Source organism: Lactuca serriola, chromosome 2 (genome assembly GCF_051521515.1).
Source record: "Lactuca serriola cultivar US96UC23 chromosome 2, Lser_US96UC23_V15, whole genome shotgun sequence".
Lineage (NCBI taxonomy): Eukaryota > Viridiplantae > Streptophyta > Magnoliopsida > Asterales > Asteraceae > Lactuca > Lactuca serriola.
In genome coordinates, this window is record NC_136409.1 from 38289111 (window position 1) to 38296302 (window position 7192).

Here is a 7192-nt window from a genome sequence, read left to right on the forward strand (position 1 = left end):
ATGAGCCCTAATTAATAAACCCAAAACTAATACGAACCTGAGATAACGAAATAGTGGTGCCCATTATTGACTTTATTGTAGTTAGGGGGTGTCTGGAAAAAAAGTTTATTGTTTTTTTTAAACGACAAATCTAACCTACTCCTAATTCTTAAATTCATATATGTCTATGACGAGACTTGAACCCTCAACCCTAAGAAAGGAGGACAACACCGGATACCGCTGGGCTATAAGCTTATTGCTTATTAGCTTATTAGCTTATAAGCTAATAAGTAAATGTAGGGTAACTTATGAAAAAAATGACTTATTAGAAGTTCTTCACCGGAATAAGTTACTTTTCCTCTAAATATTTTTTTTAACTTATAGCGGCATGAGACCTCTAATAAACTAAGAAGTTGTTTTAACAAGCTTAGCCAAACACCCCTTAAGTGGTATATATGCTTGTTAGGAAATATTAGGGAGGTTCAAATCGGGAAGTGCCCGAGGAATATTTGTATGCTTGATGTCTTCGTGATTCTTGCATGTGTCTGTTTTTTATGTTCTGGATTTCGGTCCGATACCGGGCAATGCCTGAGGAGTGTTTGTATGCTTCTGGATTTCGGTCTGATGTTGGGTGGGGCCTGAGGAATGTTTATATGTTTGTTTTATGTGATTATTTATGTGTATTTGTTGATATGTTTATATGTATACCGAGCTTTGCTCGATGCCGGGCAGGGCCCGATGTCGGATTTCGGTCCGATGCCGGGCAGGGCCCTTGATATGTTATTATATGAATTACATGTGATTCACATGTAAATCACAAGTGAATCACATATGAATTACATGTGATTCATATGTAATTCACATATAAATCACATGTAATTCACAAGTGAAACACATATGAATTACATGTGATTCATATGTAAGTCACAAGTGAATCACATATGAATTACATGTGATTCACATGTAATTTACATATAAATCACATGTAAATCATAAGTGAATCGCACATGAATTACATGTGATTCACATCTAAATCACAAGTGAATCACATATGAATTACATGTGATTCACATTTAATTCACATGTAATTCACATATGAATCACATGTAAATAACAAGTGAATCACATATGAATCACATGTAATTCACATGTAAATCACAAGTGAATCACATATGAATTACATGTGATTCATATGTGATTCACATATAAATCACATGTAAATCACAAGTGAAGCACATATGAATTACATGTGATATACATGTAATTTACATATAAATCACATGTAAATCACAAGTGAATCACACATGAATTACATATGATTCATATCTAAATCACATGTAAATCACGTGTAAATCATAATGAATCACATATGAATCACGTTTATATGCACACATACATTTAGTGTCACTTTTATTCGTTAATTATTTTTTAATATTTTCTTTTGAATTTCACATTTGAAAATGTTCCAAGCAGGACAAGATGGTTGATTCTACTTGTGAATAAGAGTACATAGTAGTAAGTGAAGAATAAAAGGAAACAACTTGGCTGAAGAACTTTATCGGCGATCTCGGAGTAGTTCCGACCACTCAGGAGTCAATGGAACTTTTCTACGATAATGAAGGAGCGGTTTCTTTGACCAAAGAACCAAGAGATCATGGTAAATCAAGACATATCGACAGAAAGTACCATTATATTAGGCATAGAGTTAAAGAAGGTCATCTCATATTGAAGAGAGTTTCATCAGAAGATAATCCTGCAGGTTCTCTCACAGAGGCTCTGAGTAGGATTAAGCATCGTCAACATGCTAGGATAGTGGTTTGAGAGATGTCATTAGTTTTCGTAGTTAGACGATTAGTTTGAAACTTGTAACAGAATAAATGTAATTGATTTTTGGTGATTGAATAATAGATACTATTTATGAGTATTGTTTACCGTCTTTGTCAATTATTTATTCGTGTGTTTCGTTTTGCATGTTTTACTTCCTGAATAATTTGATTAGTGTAAGCTCCGCAGTCGCTCATACTTTAGGAAGTAAGTAGTGAATGAAGACTTTCATGAATTGGATTGTAGATTGTCTAAGGAGTTTAGACATAGCAATTGTGTTGCTACAACGTTCATGAGTACTTTTAAAATGGAGATTTGAGTATTAGATAAACCCACGGTTAGTGAATTACTTCATGGATTCTATCACGAGTAATTCTGAGAAGATAATATCTTATATTCTTAAAATGGATATATATGAGTTGTAATTTACAAATCGATTGTACATTGGTATTGCGTAAACGCAACTGTAACTTGATGTTATAAAACGTAGTATCAGGTATGATTTGGTGAGTAAAGGATACAAGCATATGAGTTAAAGTTTATTTGTTCCTTTTGCCTTAACGGGAAAAATGATATATTTGGTCCCCTCCGTGATTTGGTGTTGACTTATAGTGATGGGTCCAACCAGGACTAAATTGATGTGTTCAATTAGAAGTCTTATATCGTCATCACAAATAAGGAAATTGGGAAATAGAATTTTGGACAATGAGATTGATTCTAATTCATGTCTCATATCCGTATGATATTTAGAAGAATGAAGGAATATTTGATCACTTATCTAAGGACAATATCTGATCGGATCAGAGTTCGGCAATTGCTTTGGAACGTACCTTTTACTGTTTAATTTAGAAGTTATACTAGTAATTTACTTTTAGACTTATCCAAGTGGGAGACTGTTGGATTAAGTGTATAAGGCAATAAATAAATTAGTATAATCTTGAATTATTAGCAAAGTCCTTTTGGTTTCCCTCAAACCTAATAATAGACTGGAATGTTATTTGGAGAGAGAGAGAGAGAGACTGATTTATTAATTTATTATATGATTAATAAACTAATTATAAATAAAAATAAATAATTTATTAGTGTATTATGAGAATAATATATTAATTAGAAATAGTATTGTTTAATTAGAAATTAATTGGAATTAATTTTAGGATTAATTTGGAATAATTAAAAGTGGAAGAACTAAAGGTGACAATGTTCAAAAGTTGAGCATTGTGACAACCCGAAATTTTTTGCCTTGTAAGTCCAGCCATTCAATTCAACTGTGTGTCAGACTCCTTTCTGCTATCTTTTAACCTTGTTTGGAGTCTGTTTAAAGGTTCAAAGCTCAGTACATTCAAGCACTGGGTATAGGATTGAGTTGCTTAAGTTCATTGGTTTGCAATCGTGCTGGAAACTCCATTACAAGGAGTTTACGGCCCGCAAACTAGGACTTTACGGTCGTAAACTCTTGGCTGGCCGTAAACTCCTCCCATATACACGATATTCCTTCATTTCTCACCACTTTTCACACTTCCAAGTCTAGAAAATCGATTCTCTCTCAACTATCATCGAGTTCTTCATCCTAGATCATCAAAAATGTAAGTGTTTCTTCCATCTTTGAGTTGTTATCCTTCTTAATCATGTATCACCCTATGATTTCATCCATGGAAATCATCTTTTTGGGTAGATCTTCAAGATCTTCATCTTTCACCAAGAACACACACTTGTTCTTGGTGGCCGAAAACACCTTTTAAAGCTTCTAAATCGTGAGTATTCCTTCCACACACTTGCTACCTAGTAGAATCTTTAGCCTAAACACCTGGAACAAAAAATTTGAGGATGATCTCCAAGAGTTTACAGCCGTAAAATCCCTAGGCCGTAAACATCATGGCCGTAAACACCTATGTGTGGCCGTAAACCCCCTTTGATCAATCACATGTGATTTCAACACTTCATTTCAAGTGTTTCCTAGTCCCTAAGGGTGTTTCCTTGCATATTAGTTGCTTTAAAAACTAAATTCATGCCAATATATGCCTTTATATGCCAATTAGGACTCGTTTGTGTATCGGGAATTCATTAGTGGAACTTCTCATCCTTACATGCATATTTGATTGAATCACCTACATAAGGTGAGTTCATACCCCTATAATCAATCTTTTAAACTGTTTTAAATGCTTTTAAGGGGGGGGGGTACAGGTTGAACACAATGATAATTGTGTAAACTGTTTTAAACTGTTTTAAATGCTTTTAAGGGGGGGGGGGGTACTATTAAAATATAATGGGTATAGTTTAGGAGTTCAAACATACTATAATGAGAAACAGGGAGGAACATACTATACGCTATACGAAGAGAACATACAATACACTAGAACAGAGAGAACACACAATACTAATACAAGAATATTATAACATAAATGTGAGCCACTACTTCACGACTTAGCAATAAACTTGCTAGGTTGCGTTTTGTAACCATAGTCTCATGGAGGGAGAGCATGAGTTTGTGTATAGATCTATATGGGATTGACACCCCACACCTTGCTGCTAGCTACAGTGGGACTTGCAAGTCTACGGGTGACAAATATCACATCATTTCGTCGCCATTAGGTCGTCATGTTAATCACGTGTCATATCAGTATGGTTATAATCACATCACATTTCAACCGTAATTAACAATCTAGTTTTTAAGGTAGTTAGTGCTTCAGTAGTTACTTTTACAAACAATATTGAATACTTACATCATTGCGAAAGACAAACAATACAATCGAGTCTTAGTACATTTACTCAGGAAAGGGGGCCTATAATGCTAACTTTATGATTCCTTAGTTTATACATCAGGGATATATATTAGTCAGGTCCGATAGACAGTAGAGTGTGTGTTTTCCTCTTCATTTCCTGTTTCTTGTTTGGTTGTGGGCTTAGAGCAGATGCACCCAGTCTACTATCTATCCAATCTTAGTTTTATATATATATATATATATATATATATATATATATATATATATATATATATATTTCGTATACATAAGTAATCATCAGGAGTATCAGGTATGGGTCAGGTCATAGTATATATATTCAAAACACCATTTTCTAGTACAAAACATACTTTTCAAGTAGAACCCTTGGCAGACAAAACTAGAAACTTACCAGAAAAGGGTTTAATCCATTTATATTAAACCAGTATAACTTAAAGGACCTTAGTTGGTTAGTTCTATAATACCTTAGTTTATACATCAGGGTTAGATATAATTAATACCTGATAGGTAGTTGGATGTGTGCTTTCTGCCTTACTTTCTGTTCCTTGTTTGGTTATGGGCTTAGGGTAGATTCACACAATTAACTATCTATTCGATATTAGATTATATATAGCTTGTATAAACTAAGTGATTATAGTAGGAACTATTGTGTTTACTATTTTTACTAAAAGAAATAAGCGTTTTCTTAAAGAATGTTTTCATCAAATATAACGAAACTATTACAGTTAACTCCATGAGTACCAAGTGAATACACCAGGTTTATATAAAATGAAGACCTAACAAACAATGGGATGTGTGACTTCAGCCTTACTTCCTGTTCCTTGTTTGGGTGTGGGCTTAAGGCAGATTCACACAACCGATTGTTTTTTTACTCTGGGTTTTATATAACCTATATCCATTTAGTACTCATAGAAAGGATTGTAGAGTCATTTTTACTTATCTTTCATCAAAGCAGGAAATATAGGATTTTCTGGAGGAACAAGAGAACTTTTCTAAAAAGAACTTACAACTTACTTACATCACTAAAATCTTATGAACTCACCAGCTTAAATGTTGATCTACTCTTTCAAAATAACTTGTATTCTCAGAAGACCAGTAGACAGGTACGCGCACTGGGATTCAGAAGATGGAGCATAATAGCTTCATGTCTTGTTTTGTTATTTACATATGTAGTCTATGTTTTTTTGAACCACATACTTTTTAAAACTTTCTTTCGAATGAAATTTTTGTTTATTACGTTTATTACTATGATGCATGTCTTGTGATACTAAACATGACGTCCTCCACCCCCGAACGTTTCCGCCGTTCCGGTTTTAGGATGTGACAGATTGGTATCAGAGCATCGTTTATAGTGAACTAAGTATATCAACCGATAAAATATATACAACTATAAATACAATGGGGCCTAAGTGCTCTGGATAATAATATATTTTAAGGATTCAACAATACTTTATGAAAGTATACATACATGCTTATACATATATACATACTAGAACAAGTATCACAAGAAGAACAGAACATAAGTATTTAAAGGTTGAACACTGCGGTCAAACCTGGACAGTTATGTAATCATATCTAGGATCAATATAGCCTGATCAACTATATTCATTCGAGATGTGACCGACATGTGTTTGGGAGTGATGTGGGGTTGCAACAGTGTTAAAACTTACCTAACTCTATTCAAGGGATTTCTAGATCAGTACACAAATTTAGAATACTATGGGAGTATTTTATGATATTATAACACGATAACAAGTTTAAAACATACCAATTTCATTTCATTAAAATAATATAGGAGTATTTTAGGCACTATAAATAATTTATGTGATAACTTAAACGACCCTTACGGATAGATCTATAATTCTGGAGTGTATACTTCCAAGGTTTTATATAATTGAGATTTTATAGACTTAGAATTTGTGATCTATGCTTCACTACCTGTTCCTTGTTTGGTTGTGGTTTTGGATTAGGATCACTTATTTGATGGTCTATTTAATATTAAAATTATATACAACTTGTATACATTGTTCAATTACAGGAGGACTCTGTAAGGATCGCCCCATAATGTTTCACTTAAACCTCATAGATTCTTTAGACACTTCCATTCTCGCACGACGAACCTAGATAGATGCAACCACTTCCTCATAGCAGTCAACAGAAGAGTCAAGGAGGAACAAGAGCAGGTTCATGAGAAGTTTTCAAAGAAGGATCAGCCGAAGTAACCAACTCGTCTTATACGTCACATTAATAAATAATAATATTGTTTAACTTAATGTGTTAGTGGAGACACTGCTAACACTATGTGTTAGGATTATTTTCTTTTCGTGCAACTGGTAACAGTTATTCAAGTCACAGATATTCATTCGAGGATAGTCATTTTTAATTCATAAAGTTTATTTGGTATAGAATCTTGTATGAATTGTTTCCAGAACCCTGTGAACGTCAGGACCCGATACATTCAGAACTAGGATAACTTAGTCTTTCAGCTTTCGACTCTTATCTACTGCTATAAACTTATTTCCATCTCATCTTTATGTTCTTTTTAGCAAAGATGCCTCATCGCAGATCAAACAGACACACTACTCCGATAACTCAAACTCAAACTCCACCACCTCCTCCTCAGTTCAATCATGTTGCTTTCCAAGCAGCGA